The sequence below is a fragment of the Rana temporaria genome, chromosome 2, assembly GCF_905171775.1.
Source record: "Rana temporaria chromosome 2, aRanTem1.1, whole genome shotgun sequence".
Lineage (NCBI taxonomy): Eukaryota > Metazoa > Chordata > Amphibia > Anura > Ranidae > Rana > Rana temporaria.
The window spans coordinates 269,128,602-269,147,266 of NC_053490.1; positions in this window are offsets into that span (position 1 = coordinate 269,128,602).

Genomic DNA, 18,665 nt, shown 5'->3' on the forward strand with positions numbered 1-18,665 from the left:
CAGAAATTATGGGGCCCCTTACACAGCTTCAGGTATGGGCCCTCCTGGAGCAGAGAACCGGGGGGGGGGGGGGTGCTGCCGCCTAAAATAAAATTGAGAAGCAGGGGGGGGGGGCCCTTTACAAAAGGAGGAAATAAAGAAAAATATATATTAAAAAAGGAGGGTAGCCATCCGGGGCCCTGGGGACCTCTGGGCCCTTTAATAAAAAGAAAAAAAGAAATAAAAAATATATATTTATTTATTTTTAAAAAAGGGGGGTTGCCATCTGTGGACCTCTGAGCCCTTTAATTAAAACAAACAAACAAAAAAAATATATATATATATATATATATATATATATATATATATATACACAAATTATTATTATTTTTTATAAAAATAAATTACAAAAAAAGGGTTGCCATCTGGGACCTCTGGGCCCTTTAATAAAAATAAATACAAATAAAAGAAACCCCTGGGCCCTTTAATTAAAAAATAAATAAAAATAACATAATAAAAAATAAACATTTATAAAAAATAAAAAAAAAGGGGGTTGCCATCCAGGGCCCTTGAGACCTCTGGGCCCTTTAATAATATAATATAATATATATATGTGTATATATATATATATATATATATATATATATATATATATATATATATATATATAATATAGAAAAATAAAAATATATAAAAAATAAATAAAAAAAGGGGGGTTGCCATCTGGGGCCCTGTGGGCCCCTGGGAACCTCCGGACCCCTTTTTTTTTTTTAAAGGGGATTGCCATCCGGGCCCCTTACAGGTGTACTGCCTGTACCCCCCTGATGGCGGCCCTGCTTGAGTATCAGTGTGGCCCAACATCTCTGGTCATTGTTCAGGCTGGGTACACACTGCCGTACAGAACAGGTCACACCAGGGGTCCGATGCGTTTCCATTCACCGTATCCGGTCCGGTCCGATTTCAGCCCACATTTTTTGGCTTCTGTGCAATTCACAGCTGTCCTAGAGATGTGTGAACCGGCTCAGTTGAATGCAGATCACACTCTCCTGACATGCGAATTGGATACGCGTTTTTCTCCGCATCCAATTCGAATTGGATGCTGAGAAAAACGCGTATCCAATTCGCAATAGTGTGAACCCAGTCTCAGATGTTTCTGAGCGTTACTTTGTAGGCTTATTAAAGTGGAGGTTCACCTGGAAATGAACATTTTTAACCTTAGATTGATGCTCATTTTGTCTAGGGGAATCGGCTAGTTTTTTTAAAATCAAAGCTGTACTTACCGTTTTAGAGAGCGATCTTCTCCGCCGCTTCCGGGTATGGGCTGCGGGACTGGGCGTTCCTATTTGATTGACAGGCTTCTGACGGTCGCATCCATCGCGTCACGATTTTCCGAAAGTAGCCGAACGTCGGTGCGCAGGCGCCGTATAGAGCCGCACCAACGTTTGGCTTCTTTCGGCTACTCGTGACGCGATGGATGCGACCGTCGGAAGCCTGTCAATCAAATAGGAACGCCCAGTCCCGAAGACCATACCCGGAAGCGGCAGAGAAGATCGCTCTCTAAAACAATAAGTACTGCTTCGATTTTAAAAAAACTACCCGATTCCCCTAGACAAAATGAGCATCAATCTAATGTTAACATTTTTTTTTAGGGTGAACTCCCGCTTTAAGTCTGTTATTTATTCTGTTGTATTTAACTACTTGCCTACTGGGCACTTTTACCCCCTTCCTGCCCAGGCCAACTTTCAGCTTTCAGCGCTGTTGCACTTTCAATGATAATTGGGTGGCCATGCAACACTGTACCCAAATTACATTTTTATCAAATTTTTTTCACACAAATAGAGCTTTCTTATGGTGGTATTTAATATTTTTTTTTGTAAAATCTTTATTTGAGGACGGCATAGCGATACATCAGAACTCATGTTGTCAGAAGCGTCTTACATCAAACAATAAGCCATCCATTTTTGTTTTATCAACATAACATAAAAAACAAGGTAGACTTTGAAAAAGAAGGTGCACATAAACACATTGGGACCTAGTACTCATAATAGTATCACAGGGGCCCAAGGGCCAGGTAGCGAGCTGAAAGTGGAGATCTCCCCAACATACAAAATGCAAAAACTGGAGCTTAAAGTATAGGGGCGACACATCTCCAGCATCTCATCAAGTAAAAAATTGGGTACTCGCTGAAGGAGGGGCAAGGACCGGAGGCCAACCCAGCCAGTCTAACGGACAACAAGTGAAACAGTATATGCTGTGCAAAATAAAAGGTAAACTGGCCGAGTGCGCGTGAGGGAAGGGGGGCCTCCATGGACCTCCATCTTACCTCCCCACCCGCAGCAACTCCAACCGACCTCCACAGCGATCAACGCACCCGCCCGGGGGTGGCAAAACAAGTGCCCAGCTGGTGGTATTTAATTTAATCACCACTGGGTATTTTTATTTTTTGCAAAAGAAATGAAAAAACCCTGACAATTTTTTTTTTTTATAGTTTGTTATAACATTTTGCAAACAGGTAATTTTTCTCCTTCACTGATGGGCACTAATATGTTATACTGATGAGGAGGCACAGATAGGGCGGCACTAGAGGGCACAGATATGTGACACCGATAAGGAGGCACTGATATGTGACACTGATAGGCACTGATATGTGACACTGATAGGCACTGATATGTGACACTGATGAATTTATTTAGTCTTTTTTTTCAATTACTTGCGACAAAAAAAAATGTTCTCAACATGCCTCTCAACAATTTCCTTGGGGTGTCTACTTTCCAAAATGGGATCATTTGGGGGGGGGGTGTACTGACCTGCCATTTTAGCACCTCAAGAAATGAGATAGGCATTCATAAACTAAAAGCTGCATGAATTTCCAGAGAATGTACCCTAGTTTGTAGACGCTATAACTTTTGCGCAAACCAATAAATATGCGCTTATTAAAAATTTTTGACCAAAGACACATGTCTGAATACATTTTGGCATAACATTTATGACTAAAATTTAGTTTATTGGATTTTTTTTTATAACAAAAAGCAGAAAATATCATTATTTTTTTAAATTTTTGGTCTTTTTCCATTTATATCACAAGAAAAAACAACAACACAGAGGCAATCAAATACAACCAAAATAAATCTCTATTTGTGGGGGAAAAAAAGGACGCAAATTTCGTTTGGGTACAGCATTGCATAACCACGCAATTACCAGTTAAAGCAGCGCAGTGCCAAATTGTAAAAAGTGCTCTAGTCATTAAGGGGCCAATTCTTACAGGGCTTAAGTGGTTAATCACTGCTGATTGGTATTCTCAGTTCCTTGGATATCTTTTTATATCCCTTTCCTGTTTTATACAGTTCACCTAACTTTTCCTGCAGATCCTTTGACAATTCTTTTGCTTTCCCCATGACTCAGATCCAGAAACGTCAGTGCAGCACTGGATGAAAGATGCAAGGGTCTGTCAGGAGTCCAGAACTCATTGACCTTTTATACATACACACTAATTACAAGCAAACAGATCACAGGTGAGAATGGTTACCTTTATTAGCCATTCAAACCCCTTTGTGTCAACGTGTGTGCATGTTATCAGGCCAAAATCACCAGGGTATGTAAACTTTTGGTCAGGGTCATTTGGGTAGTTTTTGTTGTCATTATGATTTAAAAAGAGGAAACGCAGTTGATTGATAATACGTGTCTTCAGCCAAACACTAATCATAAGTGAAAGAAAAGTTTTGTGTTATCATTCATTCTCTGGAAAATGGGCAAGAAATCTGAAATTCGGCCAGGGTATGTAAACGTATGAGTACATGTGTGTGTGTGTGTATATATATATATATATATATATATATATATATATATATATATATATATATACATATACATCACCCTCTAGTGTGCTGCTAGTTTTAATATAGACAAATTTAAGTTTATAACTCATGGTAACTGTGTGAGTCTAATTAGGTTAGGTCACTGCAGGTCAGGCTGGGTGGCTCTACATTGCAGGTCTTTGGTACCTCCCCTGAATACAGAAGCTGGTAGAAACTTCTGGAGGTTAGCGGGGCTGAGGCCAGGAGGTCCTTATCTGCATACTTAGGGGAGTCTGACCAATCCCCACGCAAAATATCATGGTAGGGTGGCTGGAGCAGCCCTTAAATATGGGAGAGCCATGCTAACACTCGAAACAGGTGGAAGATGGAGTGCTGAGGAGGCTGTAGGTGGCCTAGGTATAGGGGGGCTCTGTCTCCAGGCTGGGGCTCAGGCTGTCTTAGAAATAATATTTTCAGCATCTGGTTTAAGTAGGAATCTTTCCTAAGAGCAGCAGGGAGAAAGGAGGATAGAATGACTACATCAGCACACCCAGCGATATACAAGGGGAGAGACTGCCCCATGTAGTAAGCTTTATCCCTTGTCTTGGGAGAGCTTCAGAGCAGCTAGGTGGGCTAGAAGACAAGTAGCCAGGAGGGCTGGCCTGGTAGTAACTGCAGGCAGTGGAGCTGGGGGCAATTCTACAAGAGGAGAGGAGATACTCCTGCAAGTAGTTTTGCAACATAGTGTGCCATCTTCCAAAAGGGATTGAGAGCTCCTGGTCTGTAAGGAACTTTGCCACTGATCCAAGAGACTGGGTGTTTCTAGCAAGGAGAGCAGTCCAGAATTTTTTTCTCTGTACATAGGAAGGAAGGTGTCCTCATGTATGGTTCAAGTCAAATTGGGCACTCCATAATCCCTATACCATATCCAAGTTGTTTTCCCCAATAAAACAACAAAAACAAGCCCATGGACTGATTTCTTGTGTCTGGATCCAAGTGAAAAAATGTGTGTTGCTTGGCTGTGCAGAAAAAGGTAGAGCCAGTTACCAGCAGTCCTTGCGGGGTATTGCTATATATATACAGTGCCTTGAAAAAGTATTTATACCCCTTGAAATTGTCTACATTTTGTCATGTTACAATCAAAAACGTAAATATATTTTAGTGGGATTTTATGTGATAGACCAACACAAAGAGGCACATCATTGTGAAGTGGAAGGAAAATGATAAATGGTTTTCAATTTTTTTTACAAATAAATATGTGAAAAGTGTGGTGTGCGTTTGTATTCAGCCCACTTGATTCAATACCTTTTAGAACCACCTTTCGTTGTAATTACAGCTGCAAGTCTTTTGGGGATGTCTCTACCAGCTTTGCACATCTAGAGAGTGACATTTTTGCCCATTCTTCTCTGCAAAATAGTTCATGAGCTGTCAGATTGGATGGAGAGCATCTATGAACAGCAATTCGCTTCTCTTTCCACAGATTCTCAATTGGATTTAGGGCTGGACTTTGACTGGGTTGTAAAAAATTATATTTTTAATGGTTTAAGTTTTTTTCAACCCAATCGTTAAAAACGGCCTTGCCTACACATGATTATGAAAAAAAAATGCTCTAGCAAAGCGCAGTGACGTACAACATGTCCGACGGCACTATAAAGGGGAAGTTCCATTCTGATGGCGCCACCCTTTGGGCTGCATTTGCTGATTTCGTGTTAGTAAAAGACGATTCGCGTTTTTCAGTCTGTTACAGCGTGATGAATGTGCTTACTCCATTATGAACGCTAGTTTTACCAGAACGAGAGCTCCCATCTCATAACTTGCTTCTAAGCATGCACGTTTTTTTCACGTCGTTAAAGCCCACACACGACCATTTTTTACGACGTTAAAAACGACAACATTAAAAACATTGTGAAAAATTAGAGCATGTAAGACCTCGTACACACGACAGAGTTTCTCGGCAGAATTCGGCGAGAAACTCGGTCAGAGCCTGATTCTGCCGAGAAACTCTGTCGTGTGTACACTTTCGGCCCGATGGAGCCGCCGAGGAACTCATCGAGAAAATAGAGAACATGTTCTCTATTTTCTCGTTGTTCTATGGGAGCTCTCGGCCCGCCGAGCTCCTCGGCGGCTTCAGGGCTGAACTCGCAGAGGAACTCGACGTGTTTGGCACGTCGAGTTCCTCGGCCGTGTGTACGAGGCCTTTGAAATTTTTAATGGCCATTTTTTACATCATGAAAAATGCTCTGGAGCCCACACAGGATTGTTTTTAATAACATAAAAAAAACACGTAATTTTTTACAACCCGAAAAACGGTTGTGTGTACATGGCATAACACATGAATATGCTTTGATCTAAACCATTCCTTCCATTGTAGCTCTGACTCTATGTTTAGGATCGTTGTTCTGCTGGAAGGTGAAACTCTGCCCCAGTCCTGAGTCTTTTGCAGACTCTAAGGCCTCGTACACACCATCGAACATGTCCGATGAAAACGGTCCGTGGACCGTTTTCATCGGACATGTCCGCTGCCGGATTTTGGTCTGATGGCTGTACACACCATCAGACCAAAATCCCAGCGGAAAACAAACGCGGTGACGTGGTCGCGACGATGACGCGGCGACGTGTGCGACCCTGGAAGGTCAATGCTTCCACGCATGCGTCAAATCACTTCGATGCATGCGAGGTATTGCGGCCCAGCGGACATGTCCGATGAGTCGTACAGACCATCAGACATGTCCGACGGACATGGTGCCAGCGGACATGTTTCTTAGCATGCTAAGAAACATTAGTCTGCTGGAAACCTGTCCGGTCGGATGGGAATCTGGTCCGCTCACCCATACAGACGACCGAACATGTCCGCGGGAACTGGTCCGCGGACCAGTTTCAGCAGACATGTTCGGTCGTGTGTACGAGGCCTAACAGGTTTTCTTCTAAGATTGCCCTGTATTTGGCTCCATCCGTCTTCCCATCAACTCTGACCAGCTTCCCTGTCCCTGCTGAAGAAAAGCACCCCCCACAACATGATGCTGCCACCACAATGTTTCATGGTGGGGTCGGTGATGTGCAGTGTTAGTTTTCCGCCACACGCAGTGTTTCGCTTATAGGCCAAAAAGTTCACCTTTGGTCTCACCTGACCAGAGCACTTTCACATATTTTCTGTGTCCCCCACAACAATGACTTTCTTCTTGCCACTCTTCAATAAAGGCCAGATTTTTGGAGTGCACAACCAATATTTGTCCTGTGGACAGATTCTCCCACCTGAGCTGTGAATCTCTGCAGCTCCTCGCAAGTTACCATGGGCCTCTTGGCTGCTTCTCTGATAAATGCTCTCCTTGGTCTCCTTGTTCTCTAAAAAAAACTCTGAGGGCTTCACAGAACAGCTGTGTTTATACTCAGATTAAATTAAACACAGGTGGACTCTATTTACTAATTAGGTGACTTTTGAATGCAATTGGTTCCACTCGATTTTAGTTAGGGATAATATGCCGCGTACACACGATCGTTTTTCGGCATTAAAAAAAATGTAATTTTTCAGCATGTTCAAAAAACGAAGTTTTTCCAACTTCATCTTTAAAAACGATGTTGCCTACACACCATCGTTTTTGAAAAATGATGAACAAAACCTGGTGACGTACAACACGTACGACAGGACTCTAAAGGGGAAGTTCTAATCGCCTTTGGCTTTTTTGGCTGTTACAGAGTGATGAATGTGCTTACTCCATTATAAATGGTAGTTTTACCAGAACGAGCGCTCCCGTCTCATAACTTGCTTCTGAGCATGCACAGGTTTTTAACGTCATTTTAGCCCACACACGATCATTTTTTACAACCCGAAAAACTACATTTTAAAAAACGATGTGAAAAAATGCAGCATGTTCGAATTTTTTTTTTTGTTGTTTTTCGAAAGCCGAAAAACGATGTGAAGCCCACACACAATCATTTTAAATGACGTTTTTAAAAACGTCGTTTTTTTCATGCCGAAAAATGATCGTGTGTACGCGGCATTAGAGTAAAGGGGGCTGAATACAAATGCATGCCACACTTTTCAGATACAAAAAGTATTCATACCTCTTGATATTTTCCACATTTTGTCATGTTACACCCAAAAACATAAATGTGTTTTATTGGGATTTTATGTGATAGACCAACACAAAGTGGTACATGATTGTGAAGTGGAAGGAAAATGATAACTTTACTTTGATCCCCCTAACTAAAATATAGTGGAACCAATTGCCTTCAGAAGTCACTTAATTAGTAAATAGAGCCTACCCGTGTGTAATGTAATCTCGGTATAAATACAGCTGTTCTGTGAAGCCCTCAAACAGCATCATGAAAGCCAAGGAACACACCAGACAGGTCAGGGATAAAGTTGTGGAGAAGTTAAAGCAGGGTTAGGTTATAAAAAAAATATCCCAAGCTGTTTACATTGCACGGAGCACTGTTCAATCCATCATCCAAAAATGGAAAGAGTATAGCACAACTGCAAACCTACCAAGACATGGCCGTCCACCTAAGCTGACAGGCCGGGCATGGAGAGCGTTAATCAGAGAAGCAGACAAGAGGCCCATGGTAACTCTAAAGGAGCCTCAAAGATCCACAGCTCAGGTGGAAGAATCTGTCCACAGGACAACTATTAGTCGTGCACTACACAAATCTAGCCTATATGGAAGAGGGGCAAGAAGAAAGTCATTGTTGAAAGAAAGCCATAAGAAGTCCTGTTTGCAGTTTGCGAGAAGCTATGTGGGGGACACAGCAAACATATGGAAGAAAGTGCTCTGATCATATGAGACCAAAATTGATCTTTTTGGCCTAAAAGCAGGGCCGGCGCTAGCGCAAGGCAACATGGGCACTTGCCTTACTGCCCCAGGGGAAAAAAGGTGGAAAATTGACAGTGTCACTGTGTCAGTGTCTCTCTCATCTCTGTGAGTCCCAGGATTACACACAGCAGGCATCTCCCGCTGTGTGTATTGGAGCTTAGTGTGTTAACTTTGGCCGCGCTGTGAGAAAAGTCCTGCCCTCCTCCTAGATCAGCTCGTGTGATATGCAGAACAATGCGTCTATCACACAAGCTGATCTAGGAGGAGGGCGGGACTTTTCTCACAGCGCGGCCAAAGTTTTCACACTAAGCTCCGATACACACAGCGGGAGATGCCTGCTGTGTGTGAAGTGTAGAGGGGGAGGGGAGCTCTGCAGCCACACTGGCAGTGTGTGTGATAAGTTCTTGCTTATGTCACGCTGCCCCGGCGGCCCCTCCTCTCTTCTCGTCCATCCCCATTTGCTTGTGACATCATCTGGGATGGACGAGAAGAGAGGAGAGGCCGCCGGGGCAGCGTGACATGAGAGAGAACTTATCACAGATGCTTCCTGCATACTGGCTGCCAGGTAAACGCTGTGCCCCAATGTGCTCCAATATGCCCCGATGTGCTCCAATATGGCCCGGTGTGTACCAATATTCCCTGATGTGCACCAAGTGCCCTGATGTACCATGTGTCCTGATGTCCCGTGCCCTCATGTCCTGTGCCCCAGTCTTCTGTGCCTCAATGTCGTGTGCCCTGATGTGCTGTGCCCTGATGTACTGTGACCTGTGCCCTGATGTGCTGTGCCCTTTACCCTGATGTGGCCTGGTGTGCTGTACCCTGATGTGCTATGCCCTGATGTTCACTGTGCCCTCATGTGCCCTGATGTTCACTGTGCCCTGATGTGCACTGTACGCTGATGTGTTGTGCCCTGTGCGTCCATACGTGCGTCGCCGAGGGGGGGGGCATCAAAATGCACCTTCGCCTGAGTTGACAAAAATCCTTGCACCGGCCCTGCCTAAAAGCAAAAAGCTATGTGTGATTGAAAACTAACACTGCACATCACCCTGAACACACCATCCCCACCATGAAACTTGGTGGTGGCAGCATCATGTAGTGGGGATGCTTTTCTTCAGCAGGGACAGGGAAGCTGATCAGAGTTGATGGGAAGATAGATGGAGCTAAATACAGGGAAATCTTAGAAGAAAACCTGTTAGAGTCTGCAAAAGACTCAAGACTGGGATACCTTCCAGCAGGACAGTGACCTTAAAGTGGAGGTTTACCCTACAACAATTATATAACATTACATAAAGCATACTTGCGACATGAACAGTATGCTGGTATTTTTTTTTTTTCGCCATACATACCGTTATATTGTTATTTCCCCCCCGGCTTCCGGGTTCTGATTCCCGCGGGACTGGGCGTTCCTATTCAGGAGGTAGATGATTGACGTCTGGTGAACAACTTCCCAAGGCGCATAAGGCGCGTCACCAGTTTTCCGTAAATAGCCGACCTGCGAGTCGGCTCTATAGGCTATTTACGGAAAACTGGTGATGCGCCTTGGGAAGTTTTTCACCAGACGTCAATCATCTACCCCCTGAATAGGAACGCCCAGTCCCGCGGGTATGTACAGCGAAAAAAATGTATGCTGGATGTAATGTTATATAATTGTTTTAGGGTGAACCTCCACTTTAAACATACAGCCAAAGCTACAATAGAATGGTTTAGATCAGTGGTTCTCAACCTCTCTAGTGCCGTGACCCCTTGATAACATTTTCCAAGTTGTGGGACCCCTAAGGCCTCGTACAGACGAGGGGACAGTCCGCTGAAAACGGTCCGCCGGACCGCTTTCAGCGGACATGTCCCCTCGGAGATTTCTGTCTGATGGTTGTACACACCATCAGACAGAAATCCGCGTGGACAGACAGCGCGGTGACGTGTCCGCGACGATGACGCGGCGACGTGCGCGACGCTGGAAGGTCAATGCTTCCACGCATGCGTCAAAGTCATTCGACGCATGCGAGGGATGGCGGCCGCTCGGACATGTACGGTAAGTCTGTACAGATGACCGAACATGTCCGACGGACAGGATTCCAGCGGGCATGTTTCTAAACAAGTTTAGAAATATTTGCCCGCTCGAAAAAGGCCCGGCGGGCAAATGTACGCTGGAATCCTGTCCGCTCGGCTGTACAGACGACCGAACATGTCTGCTGAAACTGGTCCGCGGACCAGTTTCAGCAGACATGTTCGGTCGTGTGTACGGGGCCTAACAGTAAAATTATTTTTGTAGCGTGGGTTGTCAGCACCCAAGGCAAGAAAAGGAATTTGCGCCCCCAACCCATGGACATTTAGCACTCCCCGAGTCCCTTCCACTTGTACAGTATTAAAACCCCTTCTGGTACATTTTAGGATGTGCCACTCTTTCTCTTTGTTCTCCTTACTTTCCCTTTTATCTCTCTCTATCCTAATTTCTTGTTTTTTTCCCCCATCCCTCTCTCTAACCGTATTTCTTGTTCTTTCTCTTATTCTTTTTCTTTGTTGCTCCCCCTCTTTTCCTTTCCCTTACATTATTCCTTCTCTTACTCATTGGTGGAGGGTGGGGGGAATGGGATGAGTGGCAGTGCTTGCGGGGAGTTGGGATGAGTGGCAATGTTGGGGGGAGTTCTGATCAGCCAACTTAGGTGCTCTTGATCAAGGTCACCTGAGAACTGATCTGAGAACTGTAGTGGGGACTTTTAATGGCAACTCTAATCACAGGTTGTGTTACTCACTGTGTCTCCGACTTTGTGGTGTTTCGTAGCAGTGACACCTATGCCGAAATCAAGAGATAGGGTCTCCTCCAGCCCCTCCCACTTCACATTCCTCACCAGTCAGCTGACCTCTAGTCTCTGCCCCCAAGCCATGCCGTAAACTGAATGGGCGGCTGCGAAGAGGCTGAGTGGGTGGCTGTGGGCTCCAGGAACAGCCCAGCTGGGTGTCAACAGACTCCAGGGACAGCCCTTCTGGTTGGCTGCAAAAAGGCTGGGAGAGCAGTGTGGGCTTCAGGAACAGCCCAGGATATGGTGACCCCTGGCAAATCGTCATTTGACCCCCAAGGGGGTCCCGACCCCCAGGTTGAGAACCACTGGTTTAGATCAAAGCATATTCATGTGTTAGAATGGTCCAGTCAAAGCCCAGACCTAATTCCAAGTGAGAGTCTGTGGAAGGACTTTAAAATTGCTGTTTATAGACACTCTCCATCCAATCTGACAGAGCTTGAGCTATTCTGCAAAGAAGAATAGGCAAACATGTCACTCTCTAGATGTGCAAAGCTGGTAGAGACAAACCCCAAAAGCGAAAGGTGGTTATACAGAAGTATTGACTGCATACAACTTGGCTGAATACAAATGCATGCCACATTTTTCAAATATTTATTTATATAAAGTTTTGAAAATCATTTATCATTTTCCTTCCACTTCAGAACTAGGTGCCACTTTATGCTAGTCTATCACATTTGGTTGTAACATGACAAAATGTGGAAAATTTCAAGGAGTATGAATATTTTTTCAAGGCACTTTATAGCATATAAAAAAGGATTGTATATATGTGGCCAGGCATCCATTGCTAAATGTTTCAAACTTTACCAATAAAGGGGTGTTCCAGTCAGTTTTTATGTTTATTAAAAGTCAGCAGCTACAAAAAGTGTAGCTGCTGGCTTTTAATAAACAGACACTCACCTGCTCCACGTTCCAGCGACGCGCCGGCCGGGGCTCCGCTCCTCTCCCCCCCTCTCTGGCCGGCGTCTTCATTCCAAGTGTGGGCACCCGGCCGTGACAGCTTTCGGCTTCACGGCCGGGCACCCACTGCCCGAGCGCGAGCGGCGCCGCGCCATCCAATTGGACAGGCGATCGCCTGGGACCTGTCACGTGTCCCAGGCGATCGCCTACAGGGAGGGGCTGCAGAAAGGCGATTAGGCTATTCGCCTTAGCAGCCCCTCGGCAGAAGGAGGAAGTGGGACAGGAAGTCCCACTCCTCCTGAAGCCCCCACTCCCCCCCCAAAAAGATTACATGCCAAATGTGGCATGTAAGGGGGCGAGGAGTGGTTTAGGCGGAAGTTCCAATTTTGGGTGGAACTCCGCTTTAAAGCCATGAAAGAGGAATCTTGACACAGCTTTGCAAAAATGCTTCAAATAAAAAAAAAGACCTATTGTTTATTAAGACATCCATCTGCACATAAAGATCAGTACTTTCACCTACTTTTCCTCTATTTCTGAGGGTGAAATAGCACCAGAGCATAGCATAATCATTATCATCTTTGGCCAATGGAGCAGACAGGGTGTCTGATAATAAAGTAGAAAAACCCATGCAGACCTTGGGCATTTAATGGGAGGATCACTGTAACAGCTTGCTACAGTTATTCCTAATAGCTACTATTTTGTTACAATGTAATTAGTTACATCTGTTACATACAGATGACAGGCTTTCCTGTCACCTGCTCTGTAAATGCAGCTGCATTAACCTTGCAAAACAGAAAGGAAGCAAGATACAAACAAACAGGTGTCAGTAAATCATATAAGTCTAACACCATGAATGTAAGAAAACAATACTAATGTCAGAGGTGTAAAACATTAAACATTTAGGTTAAAACCCAAGGCTTTTGTGGCAGTCGGTACTTTTGACTATGCATAGGAAGCATATTTTGGGAAAAAAACAAAAAAACATTCCTTGCCACTGGAGCTCTGATTTTATATGATACTGGAAGAAGAAAGAGTAGGGTTATTTATCAAGCGTGAGGGGGGAGTTTAGTGTAATGGTTCAGAGGATTAAAGGGAATAAATAAAGTGGTTTTGGGTCAATTTTATGATATATGTATATTATATATTTCTAATATGCATAGTCATACCCATATGCAGTTCCAACCATAATGCTTCAGCCTCATCACATTCTCCATCAACTAGGTCACTAGGTCCTCTTTCACACTCACTTTGAGATCACTTCTCACCTAACGATGGACACCACCACCCCTCTGTGTCACCCTGTCTCTCTGCAAGATAGCATAGCCAGGAATATTAATATCCCAGTCATGTAAATAATGAAGCATATGCAATATTTAATTTTTCATTTTGTATAGAGTAAAGGACGGTTATTATCCCTGTAATTTTTTTTCGCCTTCTGTGTCCCATTGTGTATATTTTCCCCTCACTTCCTGTCCCATTGCCAAAACAGGAAGTGAGGGTCACCAGAAATGTGTTGCTATTGGAACATTTTCCTTCCATCTTTTGGATTTTCTTTTACTTTCATTTTCGATGATCATGGTAAACTGAACAGACGGAAGGGGTGAATCTCCTTAATAGGGACACAGATAGCATTAAAAACTTGACATGTTCTAATCCCTCTCCTCTCTATCCAAGACAAAAACATCTGAAGCACCTAAATGGGCCTAAACATATTTGGAAAATATGTCTTTAAGCATGTGCATCACTGCTCATCTGTGCCACATCACTGCTCATCCGTGCCACATCACTGCTCATCCATGCCACATCACTGCTCATCAGTGCCACATCCATGCCACATCAGTGCTTATCCGTGCCATATCCATGCCACATCAGTGCTCATCGGTGCCACATCAGTGCTCATCCGTGCCACATCAGTGCTCATCCATGCCACATCCAGGCGTATCCATGCCACATCCATGCCTTCCTCAGTGCTCATCCGTGCCACATCAGTACTCATCCGTGGCACATCCATGCTACATCAGTACAAGTGATCTTGATGGAGCATTTAGACTGGCACAAGAAAGGAATAGAAAAGACTTAGGCCCCTTTCACATGTCCGTTCCGCCTGTCCGTTCATTACAAGTCCGTTAACGGACTTGTAATGAATCCCTATGGGAACGCGTCCGTTAGCGGATGGAGCATCCGCTAGCGTCCGCGTCCGTCGGGATCCGGTTTTCGGACGGAAGAAAACCCTATTTTACTTCCGTCCGGCGGAACGGAACTGATGCAGACAGACAGACGGTCCGTCTGCATCCGGTTCCCCATAGGGCAGAGCGGAGCTGAGATAGGGCGGTCCCTGCACTGTGTGCGGGGATCGCCCTATCCGCCGAGAGCTCAGCGGGGATCCCCGCTGAGCCGACGGAGCGGACAGGACAAACTGAAAGGACGTCTGAAAGGACCCTTATTGGTTGTTAAGCCGAGAAAACGGGATTATTCTTTTAAATTTTCTTTCATTACTAGCTATTCCAACCAGCATTTTGATATCAAAAAGATCATGCAAAAACATTGGAAAGTGCTTAAAGGTGATATGGTTTTGGGTTCAAGTTTACCTGAAATGCCTCAAGTAGTCTATAGAGGAGCTTTCCTTCGTTCAGAACATGGGAGGTTTCTTCCCCTGCAGGAAATGTCCTATCTGTAAACTGAATGCGAATAGGAGCAGGATTAATTCCGTTCAGTTAACTTCAACCCATGAAATATTCACGATCAAACCTTTTATCACGTGTTCTACCACAAATTGTGGTCTACGTGATAAAATGCACACGTGGTTTACAATACATAGGGCAAACTATACGTATGCTACATGTAAGGCTTAATGAGCATGTGGCTAACATTAGATGTGGCTTTCCAAAACACAGCCTCTCAAAACATTACGCCCTGAAACACGATTGCAACCCAAAAGGCACTATCTACTGGGTATAGATACATTTTCTGGCCATTGGAGGGGGAGTAACACAGTGAGAGAGGTCTCTCATTTAGAATCAAGGTGGATCTATCAGGCCCAGACGTACACCATATTCGGTATGAATATCGAATGGGATGTCAAGAGGTCGACGCATCGTAGTTCTGCTTTACACACAAAAATGTATATTTATGCTGTCTTTACGTGCACACAATCCCTCCTCCCTTATATTTAGATTTGCTAGAATTTAATATTCATCTTTCAACTGATGTTTTTTTATATTGAGTCCATTTAAGAGTAAAGCTGCACAATTCTGGCTAAAATGAGAATCACGATTTTTTTGCTTAGAAGATAGATCACGATTCTGTCACGATTCTCGCGGCGTAACGTCTTTCACATTAAAACCCCAAAATTGGGCTAACTTTACTGTTTCGTTTTTGTTTTTTTATTCATTGAAGTAAGTATCTTTCCCCAAAAAATTGCATTTGAAAGACCGCTGGGTAAATTCAGTTTGACATAAAATATTGCAGCAATTGCCATTTTACTTCCTAGTGTCTCTGCTAAAATATATATAATGTTTGGGGGTTCCAAGTCATTTTCTAGCAAAAAATATTGATTTTAACTTAAAGGGTCACTAAAGGAATTTTTCATGTCCTCATTTCTCGTTTTTGCTCTGATGTTGCTGTAATACTCCTCCGTTCTGGACACTTCCTGGTTGTCTGGCTCCTTATGAAAAAAGTCATGGGAGAGTTTCGTTTAGTTTTCCTAGCCATGACTCTCTATGGCACTGTCCAGCACAGAGGCATAAAATAACATGCAAAGACTAAACTAGTTTCAGTTTAGTTTTTGCATATAAGAGGCACATTATATGATAGATTTTTATCTATTTTTAATCGTTTTTAAAAGGAATCAGTTAACTATTATGTCTCTATACCCTGTAAACAGTCATTTCAGCAAAAAATTTTTTTTCCTTTAGTGATCCTTTAAACAAGTGTCAGAAAAAGATTTGGACTTTAAGTGGTTAAACTTCCTGCATTTACACACTTGGCAGACTGCCCAGATTTTTTCTTTACACACAAAGAAGTTTATTCTTTTGATCTAAACTTGGCAGACTGCCTGGATATTTTCTTTTGACAGCTGAGTCAGCAGATAAAGTCTCTTCACTTGTTATATGAAAGATTCGGCAAACTCTGCATTGGAGATCGTCAGGGGGGTTGAATCGAGATCTCGAGGATTTCCGCGGATTTGGATCCGATGGAGTGTACTCACCATCGGATCGAAATCTGCGCCGAAATCCCATCGCGATGACGCAGCGACGTCCGCGACGCTGTCATATAAGGATACCCACGCATGCGTCGAATCATTACGACGCATGCGAGGGAGGGAATCGGACGGATCGATCCGGTGAGTCTGTACAGACCACCGGATCGATCCGCTGAAGCCGATTCCAGCGGATAGATTTCTTAGCATGCTAAGAAATTTGTATCTGCTGGAAATCGGTCGGGCCGAAAAAAATCCGCGGAAAAAGATCCGCTGGGATGTACACACCAGCGGATCTATCCGCTGGAACTGATCCGCAGATCAATTCCAGCGGATAGATCCTCTCGTGTGTACGGGGCCTTTGTAGTGTCAGCAGTGTTGGCTCTTCGCATTGGAAGTTCCCCAGGGCTTCGGAAGTGTTTGCTTCCGGTCTGTGGAGTGCATTGTGTGCTCACATATGCTGGCCTACAGTGGGCATTGCGTTCCGGGACCTGGGAGGTGAAGCTTCCGGTTTTTGGAGCGCATCCTATTTCTATTAATTAATTAATGTTAGCCTCTCCTATTGAGTGTGCTCCCGGACTTTGGACGTGTGTTACTTCCGACCTGTGGAGCGCATTGTACGTTGTTAGGCTTGTTTTCTTCCGGTGGGTGTGGTCCTGTGGATTGGAGGTGATGACTTCCACCTTTTGGAAAGCACCCAATTTCCGGTTTTCTGTCCAGATCTGTCCCATATAAATAGAAGCGTCACACGTCATGACCACGCCCCTGAGGATGCACGTTTGTGATGAAACGTTGGGTGGAGCAAGGGACGTGTGATGTACTGGTGTCGGTAGTAAGCGCTGGACACTTTCTTTTGCCTGTAACACTTACTTTTTTTTTTAACAGTAAAGTCTGTAACACTTACTTAACATGTGAGTTTATTTGGAGATTTTATTTAATAAATTTGGTCCTGCTTGGAGGTCTGTGCGATTAGCGTGTTCTTTTTATCCTTTTACACATGTGATTATCGGGCTTTACTTTGGGAGAACACCTGTAGCCAAGTTCTGCCGAGATTAAGTTTGGTGCATACCTGGTGGGTCAGTGGAAGAAGGCTCTCTTTATTATTCATGTATTGGTCCGTCTGATGAACAGGAAGAACCGTGAATGCTACCATCTATTAACATATTCATTGTGTATACCCCATACACTAACGGTAAGGGTCAGTTATATTGGGTGTTAGTGATGGCTTCTCTCCCTTTATCTCACAGAATTTCTCCATGGTGGATGTTGTTTTGATCGATCTGGCATCTTCACACTATTGAACTTTCTATATATGAACTTCTTGTTTATTATCACCATTTTATAGCGCTACACCTTTTATCCTATACTTTTTCTATTGTACCCAACAATATAGTGTCAGCAGCTGTTTCTTTATCCATTGTTCTCTAAGCGCAACAAATCTGTATTTTTTAATGCTACATCAGTGCTCATCCACGCCACATCAGTACTCACCCATGCCACATCAGTGCTCATCCATGCCACACCAGTGCTTATCCGTGCCGTGCCACATCCATTCCACATCAGTGCTCATCCGTGCCACATCAGTGCTCATCCGTGCCACATCAGTACTCATCCGTGCCACATCGGTGCTCATTCGTGCCACATCCATGCCACATCAGTGCTCAATACATGCCACATCAGTGCTCATCCGTGCCACATCCATGCCACATCAGTGCTCATCCGTGCCACATCAGTGCTCATCCGTGCCACATCAGTGCCTATCAGTGCCACTACAGTGCCTCACAAAAGTGTAATAGGTTGTCAAATTAGATTTGAAATGTATTCCCCACAGAACACCTGACGGTAATCCCTGCATTTCGGACCTCTGTATGTGGCTAGGCTGTGGAAAAGTCTAACAAATGTGGTATCACATAATCACGTAATTTTTGCTATGTACATGCTATGTGTTAGAAAACTTTGTTTTCCTTTTATTTCCTCCTTTTTCCAAAAACTTTTGGAAAAAAATGACATGTTCAAAAAACTGATAATGCCTCATAGATTATACATTGGGGTGTTTGCTTTCAAAAATGGGGTAATTTTTTGGGGCTGTTCCATTGTCCTGGTGCTCCAGGGGCTTCAAAAGTGTAATGCCCTGTACACACGATCGGATATCTGATGGAATCTAATCGGATGGATTTTTTCATCGAAA